Raw genomic sequence first — 19,867 nt, 5'->3', positions numbered from 1 at the left:
TGGTCTAGAAACTCTAGATTAATCACAGGTAGTCATTTAAGTGAAAATAGTTCTTTGTATGTAGCTCTGCTGTGCTATTTTACTCTAAGCGTGTCTTTTTGTTACTATTGAAATGTATGTTCTTTCTTAGATGACTGTGTAAGAGAAGGACAATGACAGGGCTGCTTCGACCCACTGATTCAATCGGCCCGGCTAAGAAGGAACAGCAAAAGACCATTAAAGAGTCATTGCAGTTACAGCAAGGTGCCTTAGGAGAGAATCAGAAAAGTACTGTACCTGTGCCCCCCCTGGGGGTTCACTTGCTGATGGGGTTGCTTCAGGGGCTCCACAGTTTTCACCTTGATCTTATAAAGTTGGTAAAAAAAAAAAACGAAACAACCAGAGTTTTCACCTTGATCTTATAAAGTTGGTCAAAAAACCCCGAAACAACCAGTCGTTGCATTGAAATAATGGATCACACTGACATGAAAGGACACAGTCCTCCTGTTCACACCATTTTCACTCCTCTGCACATCCTTACTACATATTTGTTTTGCTCTGATACTGTATTTTCCTCTCGTGGCAATCAATAAAACGATCGTCATTTATTTAATTTGAATGAAAAAACAAAAGAAAAACCTTAGGATTTATTTAATTTGAATGAAAAAACAAAAGGAAAACCTTTATATAGGTAAAATAGGATGCCTGTTAGTTCTTTTCCTTTGGAGAAAAGAACAGGAATAAATGCATCTTGATTAAAATGAAGTGAACCCCAACTATTTAAATAACAAAATAGCCTTCAGACATATGTTAAACTAACAAGTGTTTACATGGCTCATGCAGGAGTTCACGTTGGGTTTTTTTTTTTTTTTTGGTTTTTTCTCACAGGCACACTCTGCCTCCCTGAGACTGCAGATGACTCAGCAGCTAATTATCTAATTCGAAGAAGCCAGATTCATTTCTCCGTAGGTGTATGGACTTAAGTATACAGAGCCTCACATAATAACGCACATATATAAAGGCTAAACCAGAGTGAACATTAACTTTGGCAGTGACGGTATTGTCCGACAAAAATAGCGACTTATATTGGGCCGGTTTACTGTTGCTGTCTTCTTAACCAGGTTAATTAGTGTCAGGTAAAAACGTTTTGGTCATAGACAGAAATGAGTCACTGCATTATTCACACGAAATAAGACATGTATTGGAGACGCATTTCTACAGTATGCCTTATCTGTGTCCATTTTTAATACCGCTGAATGAGTAAAATGTGATCTCTCGTATTATTATTATTATTATTGTTGTTGTTGCTGTTGTTGTTTTTGTTTTTGTTGTTAATATTATTGTTGTTGCGTGATTTTGTTTTCGAGATCTCGCGACAACGGTGCCGAAAGACACGCACCTGACGCCAATTACTCGTTAAGAGCCACGCTCAGAGGAGTAGTTGACTTTTTATTTCTTTAGAAACGATCGTTAAAACGTTTTTAACAGAGTTTTCTGCATATTCGGAAAGCCATTTCTACACAAAGGTAATGTATGATAATTTTACTTTGCGTGTGTTTGGAATACGGTGGTGTAGTATTATTCATTGTTGTTTTGGCAGTGGGTGAAATTTTGGTTTATTTTGCATCCGTTTGAGGTTAGTGTATTCAAGCCTGAACTATAGTATATTTTAATCATGAAGAGTTTGCAACTGTTAGATGCTGCAAAATTAAACGTATTATATATTTTTGTTTTCAAACGATGATTGTGTCTACACGCAGAGAAAGTGTTGAGAAACATTAAACAACAACAACAACAACAGAAACCTCGTTCAGTGAAGGTTAACTACACTACCGCTGTACCCTAAAGTAGTACGAGAAGAATAGTTCCAATAACCTGTGTTCGACGCTGTGGCCTCACCTGTGGTAAATAATGTGTTTCCACTCATGCAATTTTAACGTTGTAGCACTTGGGCACAAACTTGTGCACTTTGTTAGTTGCTTAGCTTTGTCCCTTTTAATTAAACACATTTAATTTCGAGATCATTAAGGTTGATTTGGTAAATTAAAATTGTATTAAATAAATTAAACTAAACACTTCAGTGAAATGCTGTGTTTTAATGAATTACCCAAGTTCTTAATTTCCATAAGAACACAGTATTCAGTTAACTTTTTGTTCAGTGTTTCTTGTGGCCACCATGTTGTCATTATTATTAATGTTATTATTGTTATAAAATCTTTTTTCCATTTTTTTGTGGAGCTACAGTATCAGGGACAAGCTCAGCTAAAGTGACTGCTGTAGTTTGGCTAAACGTCAGCAGCATGGTCTGCTCTAAAATCTTTCTAGGATGAACCTGTTCCTATAAATCACAGAATATTTTGTACAAATCAGTGTAACCTTAAGCCCATATTTAATAAGTGGGATTTCTGACTCTCCTGGCAAACAGTTTGAAACTTTTAAAAGCCAAATATCAGATGGTAGCTCTACTCCATCAATGCTGTCTTTTTCCAGCAGCAGTTATTTGCTCGGACTGAAGCAGGCAGCCTGCAGCAGCCCATATTAATGTTATTGATCACTGTCAACTTATCTAATTTCTTCAACCTCAGATCACACTACGTACAGCCTAGGCTTTTTCTTTTGTTACGGGCGGTTTCTCGCGTTCCCTAACCCTCCTTTGCTACTTTCCTCAATAACCTTTATTACACACAGCCCTTAGAAGGTAACAACTTGGGAAACTAAAGCAAAGTTTCAATAAAGCCTGAGCCGCTGTGGGCTTTGAAGAGTGAGGTGGCTGAAGTGAAGCAGTAAGTGCAAGAAGACTGAAGGAGGACATATCGGTTCCAGAAAGATAAATACTTCATGCAGCTGTTGACTCCGCCATTTTTTTTAACTTTTTTTTTTTTAACTTTTCCTAGAATTTTTTGTCTGCCCGCAGCTCTTTCTGCCCACTAATAATTTATTGCCCCAGCCAAGAGCTGCATCTGTCAATCTCCAAGATCAGAAGTTAGCGGCGAAGACGAAAGCCGTTCGCTTGTCATGACTTTAGTCGGTTGTGTGGTAACCTGACATTTCATAAGGTTATAGCAGCTATCATGATGACAAATAATCATTTCAGCTTGACATAGAAAAGCAGAAACACACAGGGGGGGAAAAACAGACTTTGTTCTGACATTTTCTTTACCTTTCCAGTGTATGACCTTTTTATGTCATGTTTCTAAACTGTTTCAGGTGGTGTGGTTCAGGTTATGTACACTACAAGCTTTTTCACAACACAGTCCCTCTGGTTGATCCCAGGAGGCCCAACCTGAAGGTAAACATTAACCTAACTACTACAGTACATGCATGCATAGACCATATGTGTATGGACGAAGGACATGTGGTTTAGGAGTTTATTTGAACTTCTAATGTTTAAAATGTTCATTTTGTAACATGCTGTTTTGTTTTTTAAAACAAAGGTAAAAAATGTTTCCCTCCAAGCATTAGCCAGATAGGAAGTTGCTTTGGGCTCCATCTGCTGGAGGGGACAATGCCACAAGCGTTACAAATGCATTAAAAAACATTTTTAATCCCAACTGGTACCATTTCCTGCTACTCTGTCTTAGTTTTAATCCCAACTGGTACCATTTCCTGGTACCAAACAAATAATAAAAGAAAATAATATTTCTGTCACTGGAACAGACTTTGATTTAAACCTGCGCTGCAAGGTTTCTTTCTTTTTTTGGGGGGTGTCATTTCATATGTCCAGTGGTGAATTGTGGGAGGGGGCTGCTAAACCTTGATCTTGCCAAGGGAACCAGAATGGCTTGATCACATTCTAGTATGAAGTCATGTAAAACCCAACGCTTTATATCATTCAGTATATCTGCTCAGCTGTCAGATAGATTTGGGGCAGTTTTCTATTCTTCATGATTATATTTACTGTTGGATCCTGGATTCAAACCATCACTTTTCCTTGAACTGACCACTGACCACATTACTGTCTAGTCTACACCCTAAATTTTCTTTATGCATAAAACCCCCCTCCTCTATTGAAACAATATTTCAAACAATGCTTTGCTGTAGAGTGTTTGGCTGCTGAGTATGAGACACATACAGATAAAAGGAATGAATGTGAAAACATATCCAGCAGTGATTATTAGTATTAATGGTCTGGAGCTTTCTTTTAAAAAAAAAAAACTTTTGTATGTTTTGCCACAGCTTGAGCACAAGATCATTTTTTCTTTAGAAACAATAGCCAGCAAATCTAAAAAAAGAAAAAAACAGTACAGACACTGTATCATGTAATTATGCCACATTGTTCTCCTGTAAAATGCCTAATTACACTGTGTAATCATGTGATTATCCCAATGGCTAAGAAACTGTTAGATTTCTTTCTGCATATTTTTAGTTTCTTCTCGTCAAACCCAAGAGGCCAAACTACTGTCAGAAATAATGACAGTGCTCAAAATAACAAAAGAGAGCTCTTGTGTCCAGATAGTTCTGACAATGTGAACCAGATGAATTTATCAGAGTTGTTGTCCTTCAACGTTTTACTGTAATTCTGTTGGATCACTTATGGCGCTGCATGTGTCTAGCTGTGCTGATCTATGGAAACCGCAGAGAAAGATGATTGGCGTTGGTGGGGTACGAAGTGACAGACTCACAAAAGTTCCAGTAACCTGGTAAAGTCATCAGTTTGTTAAGGACGCCTTGTCATCCACAAAAAATGAGGAAGATAGACATGCTGTCCTAACCACAGACAGGCACTATGCAGGACGAGCGCAGCATTATCAACATTGCAGACAAAAATGTAACTGCTATATCGTTCAGTTTAAGCCATAATAACCTCTCGTCTGAGTGTACAATCAGTGTTTTAGAAGATGAAGTTCTCTAATCCAAAAGCCAAAATATAAACCAGCTCACTCTGGGTTCAGGGCCAGAAAACTCCACCCATAAAATTGTGAATAATAATTTTTAGTATTTCTGCAGCTTTTTAGATAGTAGATTTAATTGATAACACATTTCTGACAATTAAATACAATTTAATAAAATAATACAATAGAATATGCACATGTTGTTTTTTTTAAATTGCAGTATTTAAGAAAATAATAATCTTTTACTTTTCAACTTTAACAATTTACCCTAATGCAATAGCCAGCAGATTTATGGATCATGGGTTTGGAGCTGCCAGATTTTCTGCACCATCACTGCTGATTTAATATGAGTGTGTTAGAGCAGTGTGCTCAAAAACTTTTGTCATGGTGACAGAGCACAGGTTTTAAGGCTTTTGAAAGAATGTACATCAAATACTGGTTTTTGGAACATTCTGAAGTCACTTTTTTTCTTTTTGACCACGCCATGTGAATTACCAAGACTTTTCCACTGCTCTCTGTGCCACGTATCTGTGTATTTGATTGGCTGGCTAGTGTTACATTAGAAGATGATGCATTTTGTCACAACACCCAGAGAAGCGACATCAGTTCAAATAGAGGCAGTAGGCCGTTTTCTTTTCATGTTCAGGTTTGGTAGGATGACATCTGCATCCCAATCTGGGCCGTGGTCGCTGACCAAAAAACTTTTGAACAGTTGGACAGTAGTAGTAGGATATTGTTAAATTTTTGCTGTCATTTTACTTCACACCTGAAACTGCTGTATTCAGGAACATTGTGTGGTATAACCAGGTTTTTGGATAATTTAATACGGTCCCAGACAAAAAAAAGATTTGTCTGGGACTTAACAACAAATCACACTTTGTCCAAACATTGTTTAAAGAGGAGCCACAATAAGTGTAATTTGTGATGAAATAATTGGGTTTCTGTCCCTACTACTCGTCTCTTTATCTTTCATCTAATAAAATAAAAAGGGTTTTCTTTTCGATGGAAATTTGAAGCAGAGATACAATTACATGAAATTTTTTTTTTTTTTGAAGCAGAGATACAATTACATGAAACTCCAGAAATATTTTTTTTCAGCTGTTTCAGGGTTTTTTATTTAATCTAGACATCAGTGATAATTTCTGTGAAGTTAAATCAGAAAGAAAACCTCACATTGATAGAAAATTGTTACCAGGTGGAGACTGCTGTTGTGAGTCACGTGTACCTGCACAGTCACTGTCATCTCATCAATTGAATTACTAGAATTAATTACCACTCTCTGCAGGGGAACCCACTGCTGGCATTTACATGTGGTGACCTGTACTCCGTTCTGTGCCGTGTTTGTGAGTATGTGTGTGTGTGTGTGTGTGTGTCTTTAGACACATGTCTTCCTTGGAAACAACAGCGGTTGTTTGTGCGCACTGACCACAAACACACACCAGCACAGGCACATTTCTCTGGACCTGCCTGTTTGCATTATTTAACAAGACAGTCGTCTGTATAATCTGCATGGTGATATCATTGGTGTAATATTGCAGGGAGCTCAGGCACCACCTGCTTTTGTGTTTAGATTAGTGGTGGGAAACAGGGCAGCAGGTGGGTTGAAGCGTTCTGACATTTAGACCATAGCGTTTTCCAATTATGACATACATATGTTTAATTGGACAATGATGTGCAGCTTTGTCTGGTTAGTGCAGTAACGCAGTAGCATCATATGCTCATTTTTCGTTTCTTGGATTTACCATCAGTCCACAGTTATTAGTTCTGTTCACCAGACTTGTGTAACATGTGTAGCACATTCGCCTAGCACAGCTCCATCACAACTGTGGTAGCGGGCGGAGAGCACCACACAGGGCCCAGCCCAACACGGACGCCGTTCCCTTCAACCAAATGTGCCAGCAGTGGGGTGCTGCGCCGACAGATAATGAGTGAACCCCAGTGAGACGTGTTACTGAGCCCCTAATGAAAGAGTTGTGCCCCATTGAGCCCTATAATGAATGTTGTGACTTTGAAACTCCCAGGGAGGGCTGCTTAATTCCTGTGAGCAGGTTCATAAAGCAAACAGAGCTGAAGGAGGGCTGGGGGAGAAAAAAAAGGAGATGATGTTTTGCTATTTTGTCAAAACTGTAAGAGGGTTTGCTGTATATCCAAGTGCACAGCTTCATCAGTGCTTAAATGCCTTCATCAGGCTGTTAATTCAGCCTGCTCCAGATGGCTCATGCATTGCTTTTATCTTGACTAATGGAAATGTCAAAAACACTGAATACCATGAACCTGTTCTCCTCAGACACTACGAGATGTGGCACTGAGATGTTGTTGAATCTTGTTAAAGACTTATCCACCTCCACAGTAGGAGAGAAGGAGCTGGGAGGTATTAAAACTGATATGAGCTTTTGTAGCATTTGGAAATCATTTCCCTGAATACCATCTCATGCTAGTAGTGGTTTCCTGACTTGGAGAGATCACAATGGAGAACCTGTGATTGTCACAATTTAATTACATATTTCAAGGGGCCCGTGTATGTATTGAACCTCTCGGAGATTTTGCATCCCTATTATGGTTCCGCTCTTATCCATATCCAGTGTCCCTTTCTACTTCACTCTTTCAATTTGTCTCTTGCTGACTCTTTCTAATACACATTTCTATTTCAGCACTATTTAAAAAAATCCATTTTCTAATTTTCTTTTACCAATTGTGTAATTACTTCCCTCATCTCCTTTAATCCCTATGACCATTTTCCCTTTCCTGTCTCTTCACAAACTCTTAATTCATTTCCTCTATTTTTTTTTTTTAACATACAGACAGGTGGCAGAGCAGCTGGCCGACAATGTCCATGTGACAAGGACGGTAATCACAAAGGGGACATTTGATGTGGCCACGCAGTTATGCACGGCACAGGTTGACCTCTCCCGGTGCTGCGCAGGATGACCTGTTGCGTGCCCTGGTGGTTGTCCCCGTCACCTACTGGGAAAAGAGCATCAAGGACAACTACGCGTCCCGACACATGTTACTTCCTGTCCAGCCTGGCAGGTATGTACTTCATTTAAAAAGACAGGACGCTATCAAACATTGCTACAAAACATGGTTTCTCTTACCAAACTCCTGTGCCATCTGAATACACACCATGTACAAGGCGTTCCTGTTCAAAATGAACATCCACAAATATCCTGTCGATAGATTTTTCATTTCAATTTTATTTTTCAACTTCTATTGTATTTTTTTATGTTTTAATCAGACTACACAATGCAAAAAGATGAGTTTATTAGAGAGTTTATTAGTTCATTTAAAAATGTGCCACCTCCAGTATATAATAATGCCTTCCAGCTTGAAGCATATTAAGTGTCTCAGGTGGTACTTGGTGAAGATGAGTACACAAATTAAAATACTCCCTCAAAAATAAAATAAATAAAACTATAACAGAACCAAGTCAGTACATTTCAGGAAAGCGTAATTAATTTGCTACACACAAGCTCACCCTCTCCTCTTCAAAGGAGAGGTTGCATCATAATAAAGGTTGTAGTGCATTCTCTTCGATGTAATGTCATTTTGACAGCGGACCATTGATCTGCTTCATATGCAGCAGCAAAATGCTTCCACAATTTGGACCAGCTCTTTCATGTTGCAGCCAGAGAGATGCTCGGTGCCTGCAGAACCACAAAGAAAGGTAAACGCTGACAGATGAGTTGAATTGAAAGATACACAGGGATAATCATACAACATAGCGGTGGGTTCTGATGGTTCAATTCTAATGCTAATTATGTCAATCAGTGTGTACAAAATGCAACTGCTTTTCATAGGCGCACACACACAGGCACATTGTACGCACACAGACATACGCCGGTAGTAAACTTAAACTGCAAACCCACAATTACAGTCTCCCCTACCTGACACGACTCCATGTTTCCCAGGTAATCAGACGAAGATTGGATAATCTTGACACAAATCCCTTTCATTCCCTGTGCCCCTGCAAATTCTCATTTTACAGTATCATTTTCAGACAAACATGGAAAACCAAATGCTTCTCAGGGATGTGAAATCCCTTTGACTGTCACATCTGGCCCGGAAGATAAACATGTCCTGCTTTCAAGGAACTACTTTCTAGATATTTTGTAATGATGTAGCTACAATAATCTTCCCCCCTCGTGACTGCAGATGGAGGTTAACACCATAAATATACATATTCACACAGGTTGTATTACAGCTCCCGGGTACACAGATTTCACTCCCATGTCGGACTGAGCTGTAGCAATCATGTAAAGCACTTGTTTGGCTTTGAGCAAGGCTGAAACTGAGTCATCTGATCACCACAGGAGATGGGGGAAGGTCAAGTGGCCCACTCGTATAGCAAATAAACCCACACATACACAAAATGATTTATTTAAAAAAAATGTTTGGATTGCCTAGTATATTAGGTCTCATTCGTTAGCAGGAATACATCGGTAATAAAACAGCAAAGAAACCAAGACTGTTTTCATGATTTATTCACCTGTATAAACTATAAAATATGTAGAAAAGAATCTTCCAAATCGGCTGAGCAGATTTGTTTTTGCACATTACAGATGAAAAAAGTCGATGTCTAAGAAAACCCTGCAGTTGGGCGTGCTTCATTCTCACTACGTAAACACTGAGTTTATGCGGCAGAAGTTCTTCTTCGTAAAAGTCATTCCTTCATTGTTCCGTCTGACAGCAGTAAGCCTAGACAAGTTTAGTGGTGTAAAGCTGGGCTGAAGCCTCCGTAGAGGTACTTTATGATGAATAATAGGCAAACAGAGGATATTGAGGCTTTATCCACTGCACTTTACAGCTCAACGTTGGCTTAGCCAGCTAAACAATCCATTTAATGCTGTACAGTCTACTCGGCCCAGTGGAGCCTACTTGTGTGGAATTTCGGCACTTCATGACTAATGTCATTTGTTGCTGCTCACATCACACCCTGTTATCTTGTTTTATTCAGTAGGATGAAGCTGAGGTATTTGAGGAGGGACGTGTAAAGCACAGGCCTTAACCTTTTACTCAAGTCGTTCTAAAGTTCAAGCCAAAACCTTAAGGGACCACTAGATTCACCACCATAATTATACGACTGACTGCTGAACTCTACTGACACATCAAAATTCACAAGCGACATACAATCACATAACTACTTTAGTCGTTTTTTTTTTACTAATACTGCACAATAAGTTGATCATTTAAACAAAACGTTCCACAGCAGTTAGTTCGTGAGTTGAGTGTGGAGTCTTCACTTTCTCTTTATGAACATTCTTATCTGTTTTTTTAGTTTTCTACCACATTGGACAAAAATAGTTGAGTGTGGAGTCTTCACTTTCTCCTTATGAACATTCTTATCTGTTTTTTGGCATGTTGCATTGATAACGATATGCTGCTACTCCGCCTGGTGGAAAAGGTTGGTTTGCAACAACTAATAAAATCACTGTCTAAAACACAAGCACTGGCATGTGACAATCAAGTCGCAGGGTAATTTGCACAGACACACTTTTGTTTAAACTTCAAATAATCACTGTCTTTTAACATATTTTTTCTAGTTTAATCTTTCTGTACGTCTGTGTATTGTGAAACAAGAGTTATCAATATATCTTATGATGTTTACATATTTCAAAGTTGGCTTATTGGTCACTAGTCACAGCTTACTGTTTTAACCTATTAGAATGAAGAAGAGGTAAAAAACATTCAAGTGCAATTGTGATCTATTAATCGTTATCGGCAAAACACCGAAAAATAATCTGGATTAATTTCGTTTGCCAATATCGCTCAACACTACAATATAACCCTAACCCTAAACTATGTTTAAAATAAGTTGAAGGCCCCAAGGGACATAGAACTGTCTCCTACTTCTTATATATAAAATAAATAAACAATGTGTTAGCACCATTGATGTTTTTGTTGTCGTTTGATTGTGACACTGAACTGAGACCATGTTCAGTCGTTAACAAACATAAATCAGTCTTAACAAACTGGCCCGCTCCACATTAGTCCTCATTTATCCTCCTCTTTTAACACATTTCTCCTGGGTTTTATACTCTTGTATAATGTAGCACTAACGTATGGTTGTCATATATATACCACCGTGTCGGCTCACAGTATATCAATGTGGATTTCACTTAGAAACACTGGTATTTAAGAACAAATGCCAAAGTCTTAGAATGTGCATTTTTATGAGCCAAAGCGGGCTATGAGACAGGAGCACACAACAGTCTGGTAAATCTCTCCTTTTATATGAAGTGTGGACAGGATCTTGATGTTTGCCATTTATCAGCAGAAGTACAGCACTTACTCTCCGCTGCTCAGAGTACAGTACTGTTCCTTATGGCCCTAAAGCCTCTAAGCATTATTGGCTTTTGACAATGTTTTGATATATGGCGATATTTTGTTTCTTCTTTGTTTTTGACGTGGCTAAATATATTGTGTAGAGTAAATGATATGACATCATTACATGTGAGGGAGAAAGTGTTGATCGGATCGGCCTCAACAAATCAGTCTACAGTCTGGTTAGAGGAAAACCAAAAAGAAAAATGTTTTGCCTTAGTTAAATGTATGTATGCTAAACAGGATGAGACATTAATGAACAATATATAACGTTAATATAAAAACAATGTGTTTTTGTCATTTTGATGTAAAATGTTAAAACGATGAATTCTTAGAAAGATGCTTGACCAGACTTGATGTCCAACCACTGACTTAAACAAAACTACAGCATACTGTATAACCTACCATGTGTGGTATTGGAAAAAGTAAGGCATGTTAGTTTAAAAAGTAATTCATTGATAGTTACTAGCCACCTAGACCTCAGTGAGGAACCATAGTAGTCAGACAAAGTCATGTAGAGTGAACTGTGTAAGAATCAGTGCAGAGTCTGACACCTGTTGGTGACTTCAGTTGACAATCTTTCAGTGTAAATGTTCTCAGTTGGTTGGCTGGTTGTCAGAGGTTATTGTTACCGCTGCTTCCACTGCCACTCTTCAGGGCTGTTAACTCCAAAGACTTCAATTGTTTTGAAATGCCAGTCATTATTTTCCATAACTGCATATCCTTCTATTTAACCTGACAGCATAGCAAACAGTGGGGAATGTTTAACCTCAAACAATGAACTTCTTAACTCCGATTGTTAAAATCATTTTCTGCCCTGTTGCTTGAATTTAATTTAACTTTTCCTTTCATGTTTGCTTTAATATTTTTCCTCGTCAAGTTCCTCAGGGTCCCCCTCTGTCTCTAGTTCTCGCCATCTTTTTATTAAATATAAAAATGAAGGCTAATTACTTTGTGGTGGGAATTATCTAAGAGTCGACGCCCTCGTGCTGGGATCTCTTCTTTAAATGTTATCCTGTTACATTAGTAGTTGTCCCCTGTCACTGTAGTTGATCTGTCCACATTTAAGGACGGTTGACTACAGTTTACAAACATCGAGGTTCTACTGCTGTGCGTTGCAATGCAAGGGGGCGTCCTGTCACTGGCCCCGAAGTAAATCCGATTCCATTGGCTCACTGTATTATGCAGCTTAGATGGGCTCAGGCATGACAGTGCAGTTCTTACTCTGTCCTCAAGCTCTGCTCATGGTTAACTCTCCAGTTGTGTAAAAAGATGGAAAATGTCTTTTCTGCAGAAGGAAAAGAATTCCCTTAGACAGCGATGGCCGTCTGTCTTCTCTGGAGCCAAACCAATATCACTGATGTGGTTTCAGTTTGTGTGTGATGTTTTTTGGTTTATAAATTCCAATCAAAGTGCATTTATGTCATGGAAGCCTGGGTGGCTGTTGCTCTCTCTTACATGTCAGTGTGATATGTAATTCATGTGCTGTAGCTTGTGTTCTGTGTGTGTTTGCATCTGCGGCTGTGTGAATCTGCATAGTATTCTAAGTATGAGTTTGTGACTCGCCACCGCCCTCACTCTCCCCTGAAGGGCCTCATTTCCATCATTTGTTGCAGCTCTGTGTTTCTCCCCCCCACCCCCCACCCCTTTTTTTTTTCTGCACAAGTGCAGCACAACGTCTGGTTTAATATCATTTTCCAATCAGTGGCGGCTGCAGGGCAAGGACTTTTGACTGGGCTGTTTTGTTCCAGCTAATGCCAAAGAGAGGGGAGAGAAAATAATAATAACGCCAGCGGTTGATAATAGCTGCAGTGATCATTCTGCAGTCATTTGCCTCTGGTGATCTCTGTGGCTGCCGCTGATGTTGTCTCTGTTTTGTTTGTGCCTGCAACATGCAGCTTCCCCACCATTACAGGCTGTCCTTTGCTCTCCATCTCTTCTGCGTCCGTCTGAGATGTGTTCAATACCATCTGGCAATTTTTTACAGAAAGAGAAACAGAAATTGAGGTAAACAAAATAATCCAGTGGATGTGTACTTCAAAAGTTGGTACTGTCCTGTCGTAACGTATTTTTATGACGAAGCCCAGCGACTGAAGACACTGATTATACAAGGACTTTGGGGAAAAATCAGCCGGAGAATTGTGATCCAGGGACATTTGTTGTCTTTATCTCTCCTCTCCTCCTTTCACTAGACTCTCTTCTTCTCTGACAAAGAGGTGGGGAGGAGGTCAGACTGAGGAAAAATAGAAGGAAAAGGGGAGGAATCATTATTAACTCATAAGCTGGTTAATGCTGTAGCACCCTCAACCTTCAGCCCAAATGAGAATTTCCATCATTTACATATCAATTTAATTTCCTGTTTCGCTCTTTTCTCTCCCTCTCTCTTCCTCTCATCCTTTCTCCCTTCCTCTTTCTCTCCCTCTTTCATTAAAAGCCACATTTGCTTGCCAATGCAATCAGCCTGTACTACACATTCTGCTAAGCGGCGAGCACTCACTCACACTCTCTTGTTCTGCCCGTACACAGACATCAGCACTAACAGACAAAAAAAAATGCTTTTCTAACCACAGACAAATATTGTGTCATTCTGTCAAAGACACATAGGTGTGTGAGAACACACACTCACAGACACAGACTCTGGGGCAGCGTGTTGCCCCTTAGACTGGCAGGCAGACGGAGCAGCTCTGCTGCCCGCTGTAGCTGTGTCAGGATTAGACCAGTGATCAGAGAAATAAAGGGGAGGCTGTCGATTCTTATAGGCCTCCCAACACACATCATCTTCAATAATTACACTCTCCCCTTCCTTTGCTAGCTTCCTTCCTTTTTACCCTTTCCTACCTGTGTATGTGACATGTGTGTCATAGACAACATGCTTGACTGACACCCTGCACATCAAGAGAGGCTTTATGAAATGTGTGCCTGCTTCAATTATGCTGCTCCATCCACATCTGGCAGTTGGACTCAACCCGCAGGGGATCTACGCTACTAACTATTTCAGTGTGTGGCCTTAAGCGCATGAATGCGATCAAGTATTCAGATCAAGTAAAGTGTTGCACAGCGAGGTCTCAAGTGTAAAGTTTAAGGCTTGTCAATTCATGTCAGTCCCATATGTGACCCTCGGCGTGAAGGTCCAGAGGTACCAAATCCAAGCTGCCATTGAATGATCCCTTTCATTGTTATGACTCTTTTATTTCCATTTTCACAGGAAAGACTGTATAGAGGACTCACTCAGGTTAAAGGTCAAATGTAGACTTTTCTCAAACTTGACGTGTGAAAATAAGAAGAGCATGAATTAAGGTGGTGCTCATTCAACTTTTTTCTAATTTCCTTCACTGCATTAATTAAAATTGTCATGTATTTTTTTTAAATAATTTACATGATTGAGAAGAGAAAAAATATACTTGATTTGATGGTCCTTCAATGGTTCTTGTTTACATTTGGAAAATAAGTTGAACATACAGCTGAACATACTACACAATTTATTTCCTAATCTTTGTTGGTAATCTTTTTATAGTGTCTGTGTTTATGAACACAGACATACAATATAAGCTAAGAAATGCTGGTATTTTGCTACAACTACTGTTTTCTTTTGTATTAACACCAATGGTCGCTGACTTCACTTCTTGTAGGGAAGATATTAACAGAGTAAATGACCTGGTTCTTTAACCTGGTCAAAGCTAATTTCCCCTTGTAGCTCAAACCAACTCATAACCCTATGAAATGTTACTTTAATTAAATAGTAAAAAAGAAATTACAAACCTGTCCAATAGCCTCAAATAGGAATATAATGACATTGAAAACAGCTTTAATTGACTCCAGATAAATCACCAAAACATTTTATCACTTTACTAAGAGTGAAATCCTAAAAGACCTGCACCACCTGAACCTTCATCCTCATCTTCAGCTATGTTCATTTTCAGTGTCCAGCTTGGCTCTGTATACAACCATGAACTCCCCCCTGCCACTTACCCTTCTGCAGTAGCTCGAGGTGGGGGGGGGGGCACCCATCTTGGAAACAACTGGTTGAATCTTAGAATATAAAAAAAAAAAATCCATATCCTTCTCTCTTTATTTCTCTATTTAAACAAAACAGTTACTCAACTTGTTGTTTTTCTTTCCTTCTTCTTTGTCTCCTTCGTGACTAATGACTTTCTACTGTAAGACTGCAGTGACTTGTGTTGATAGGTCAGTATTTGCGTGTTTGTGTGTAATAAATGTAAATCTCAGTGTCTTTAGCGTGGCCCACTGAAGCTCATTATTTGTGACAAGTGTGAGACACTGTGTTTGCTTTCATCTGTTTTGCAGATGAGTAATGAGGTCATTCTTCTGTGTCCACACATCTTCCAGAACTACACGATCTCCGGCGGACTCAGACCTCAGCCACCTCGTGATGAACACGCACCTCTGCAACAAGTAAGACACACGTGGTCAATGTCGCCTTTGTACCGAGTCTGTAACGCTGCAAACAAACCGCAGTTTATCCCATGAACTAACCCATAATAACAACGTTTCTGATTTATTTGAAATTAAATCCTCACACAATGTAAAATTAAATCCATGTTTGAAGCAGAATTAGATGGAAAGTCAAACTTTAATCAGGCTGAAGTCGACCATAAATCAAAGAAAGATGTCGTAATGTGGAGTTATTTTCCTTTCCTCTGATATAGTTTATTGGGCTGGAAATACACAACTTTTACAACCACAATCAACTCAGAGCATAACATTTTATGACTGACCTTTGCAGATGACGGCCGTAGACAAACTGGATAAGTACACGCTCACGTTTAAAGTGTCTATTTCCAGCTAATTAACACCTGTGACTTTGTGACAAATGTGTCGGGGCTCAGACCACTCTGACTCTGTCCGTTCACGTGAAGCGACTTGTACATGTAGGTCACACAGAAGCCGCCTCCATTATTGAATCAAGCCTGAGTAATGAGCGGTTGTTTTTATCGTTGTGAGAGTTTAAGTTTTTATTTTGGAACTTGAACACAAGTTGCACAAGACTCAGAGAAACAACAGCAGTCTCCGACTGATTCTCATTAGCAGATTTTAATATAATTTCCTACATTAGACACAATCATAAATCTTCATCCAGCTCCATGAGATGTATCAATTACAATTGAGGAACATTGGGGTTTGGTTAAAGATGCTGTTTATTAATTGGCTCTTTATTCTTCCTTAAAAAAATGATAACTGCTGCAACTACATAAGCTTTTGATCGCGCCATTTTATTTCATTGGTGTTACTTACAAAAGCAGCTTTGATTACTCTTTTTACTTTCCTAAATAAATCATCTCCGCAAAGCTGGCAGATCTATCAGCCCTGCCTTTTTTTTGCTAATGATGACACATTCTTCTCACTAAACACTTACATAACTGAGGAGTTTTGTGTCATGGTAACCGATGTGAAAGTCTACTCACATCAAAGTTATCCCACATGCCTGCGATGACAGCATATCACTGCAAACATCTGCTTTTCCTGTCAGCTACTCAGCGTCTTCACTCCGATTCTGCATGAATTTACACCGTCCCGTGCTTTTCTAGAACACACTGTACGACCAGCTTTGAGAATTTTCTTCTTTCCCAGCACAGAATGGAAAAAAAGGCCCAAATATAATATATATATAATTTTTTTTTGATCCAGTTAGAGCGAGGGAGGAGCAAGAAAATGCTCGGCTAGTTTGTTTGTTTCTCTCAGTCGTCAGTTAATCAGTGGGTCAGTGGTTTTCTGAACTGCAGATTTTCACTTCATTACAATGGTGATGATTGCTCTGAGGAAGATGCCGACTTTGTGGTGTTTCCACTGCCTACACACACTCTCTCTCTCTTTCTCTCTCACCCCTCTCTCTCTCTCTCTCTCTCTCTCTCACTCTCACACTCATTCCACGGTCTCCAATAACCCTTTGGGCCTCTCGCTGCCTGCACGGGCAATCGACCTCGTCCAACCAATTAAAAACAGTGCTTAGTTCCTGATCGATGGCTGAGGTTGAGGTGGGGCAGGATAAGGACAGCGGGGTAGGAGAACTACTCAGTTAGCTCCACTGCATGGTCCAGTAAAAGTTTATATTTGGCTTCCCTCTCCCAGCAGATGCTCACCCAAAGGTCATATCTTTGTCGTGTTATCGCAAAGTCAATGAACTCTACAGATGTCTGCTACAACGCACTCCAGAACATAAGTGACCCTACATTTTTCTGGACTTCTGTGTAAGCATATTAACATTAAAGTAGGGCTACAATGACACATGCATTCATACCAAACTGTTAGATACTGGACGTTCAATGTCATCACAATGTCCTGGCCAAGTTTTAAGTGCGTGCGTACTACCATATTTGTTTTGTTTGTATGTTGGGGTTGACCAAGCTAATGCAATCAGTGGAAAAATTTGACTTCCCATGGACCCGGACGCTGCTCGCTAAAATCATTCCAATTTACCAGCAAGTTTACTTAATTGGGGTTGACCAAGCTAATGCAATCAGCGGAAAAATTTTACATTAGCTAGCAGTAAGCACAGATGAGCCTTGTATGATGATCGTTTCATGTCAGCTGTTTGGCAACCCTTGGGTTTTTAAGTAAACTAGAGAGATTGTTATGGTATAACCAGCTGTCCCACTGGTAGCAGCTTGTTAGGAAATGGAAAGATTAATGTATTATTTCTTCATATTAAAAATGTTCCAAACATGGATGTTAGTAACGTGGTACGTACCGAACTGTGGGTTTTGCATAACCTAACAGCCCTACCGTACATGGTTGTTGCATGTTCGGTTTATAGCATTTGAATAGTAGATATAAGCAGGAAGACAGATGCAAAAAGAGGAGTGGAAGTCATGATAGTCAAAACACCGAACAGTCAAAAGTAATTCATTTCTTATGCATATGCTTTTCATTATTCACGTTCATTCATTCAAGTTTCCAAGAGACCCAGAATTCCAAAATGCTTTTAGAGAATGAAAGCCAACAACATTCACTGCTTTCTTCTTTTCTTACTTCATTAGTGTCTGGAGAAGGACAAAGTGTGTTAAAGTCAAGGGCGCTCATCTATTTTTCCCGCTTGCTCAGATATCACACCAGCGGCCCACACGGCCAATATCACTGTGAGTCCATGCTCTGGGTTCAGTCACAGGACAGGAAGAGAACACAGCAGGGAGGAGGGAAGGATAAGGGCGAGTGGAGAAGTCAACAGGGATAAAAATGTCAGATTGCTTAGGTTCCTGGCAGCTCAGTGCAACAGGCTTCGTGGCATGTGCCATGCACAGTGCAGTCTGTCTCCCCTTCTCATCCTCTTTTTTTCTTCACCAGTGTATAATGTACATACAGTATGCAGACGTTGTTTGTACACGCAACGCTGCAAATAATTAATAAAACGGGGAAGGCAGAGAAACAGGAGAAATGCATCTGTGTTGAATAAATGTGGGGCTGTAGCAGTGCTGACTATGCTGTAGACAGTGGGGACACAGTATGAATAGGCAGAAGATGACTTCTATCAGGACAAATCTCTCTCTGGCTGAGACGCCCAAGAACCCAGTGTCACATATTTGATATCAGTGAAACGTGCGATCCAGGAAAATTGGTAAAGTGCTGTGAGATGCAGTGTCAACACAACAATACTGACAGCTTGGAAACCCATTTATTAGTCCCCCGAGGGTTCCACTATCTCCAAATTTGTCACAGAATTAGGTGTCTGCCGGAGAATTCGCCCTCCTGTGTGGCAAATGGAATAAGCTGCAGAATAAAGTCATAAATTGAAAGTCCGTCGGTAAATTGTCAGCAGCGCGGCAGTAGCCTGCCTGTAGCATGTGTGTCCCTCTCACCTTACTGCTCCTGAAGCAGCACTCCGACCCACGCTCGCATCATTTCTCACATGTTTCTGTGGTGATAAATCGGTCTCTCCCACACAGCATTAAAGGCGATAAAGGGATTGCAGGACACATTAGCTGTGCGGAACAGACTGTAACTGCACTTAGGTAAATCACTGTGACGTCTGAATGCCTGTTTCTTCAGAACTGACATTTAAATGACTTGCAGATGAGTTTTCACAATTTTGCAAAGCAGTTAAGACATTGTCTGTTTCAGGTAGAGATACAGCTTTGAAATACCCCCAAAATGGACCTTGATGTATTTATTAGTATAATCAGGAGCTGTGCAGTCTCAGCCAGGTTCCTGATGTGGAGGCTGTCAGTCTGAGAGACAACAGCTTTCGGCCTCATCACACAACACCTTGCTTTCGTAAGATAATAAACCATGTGTTGAGCCCTCCATCTGGCTCGGGCTAATAATTCATTTCCTCCTTTCTGTCTCTATTTTTCTTCTGCTTATTTTCCTTACACCTTCCTCCACATCTTCTCCAACTCCAACAAACTCCTCCACTTCTCATTCAACGCCCAATTCAACATCTCTAGGAGGCAAAGAAGATGTAAAAGAAAAGTATGGATTGATCAGTTGGCTTCACAGCATAGTGTCTCTACACACTCTACACTTCAATGCTGTTGGAAGATATGTATTTATGTGAAGCTTTATTATTTGTGTGTGATCATAGAGCAATAACCAGAACAATTTTTGGGAACGGGTAAGCATTGGTGTAAGAGTTGTTTTAGCATGGCACAGTGACCCATGATAAATGAGGGCTTGTCATGGACCCCACCAGACCCACGTATGATTTCCTGCTCGTGGGCTCCCAGTTTCTGCCTTTTAGTCCACTCTGTCCCTCACTTTGTTCATTACTCTTCTACTCAGTT

General features: G+C 39.8%; 1 protein-coding gene across 1 annotated transcript in view; it reads left to right on the top strand.

Moving 5' to 3' along the window:
* Positions 1 to 636: 636 nt before the first annotated feature.
* The window catches only part of dnah2 (dynein, axonemal, heavy chain 2), a 244,229-nt gene continuing 224,998 nt past the window's right edge, over positions 637 to 19,867 (top strand). Inside the window, exons 1-4 of the mRNA XM_025054624.1 lie at positions 637 to 1,505; positions 3,187 to 3,268; positions 7,613 to 7,841; positions 15,438 to 15,545. The gene's annotated coding sequence lies outside the window, so the exon portion shown is untranslated. The remainder of the gene's footprint in view (positions 1,506 to 3,186; positions 3,269 to 7,612; positions 7,842 to 15,437; positions 15,546 to 19,867) is intronic.

The sequence above is a fragment of the Cynoglossus semilaevis genome, chromosome 1 (genome assembly GCF_000523025.1).
Source record: "Cynoglossus semilaevis isolate Cse_v1.0 chromosome 1, Cse_v1.0, whole genome shotgun sequence".
NCBI classification, from domain to species: Eukaryota; Metazoa; Chordata; class Actinopteri; order Pleuronectiformes; family Cynoglossidae; genus Cynoglossus; species Cynoglossus semilaevis.
This window is presented reverse-complemented; position numbering and strand designations above follow the sequence as displayed.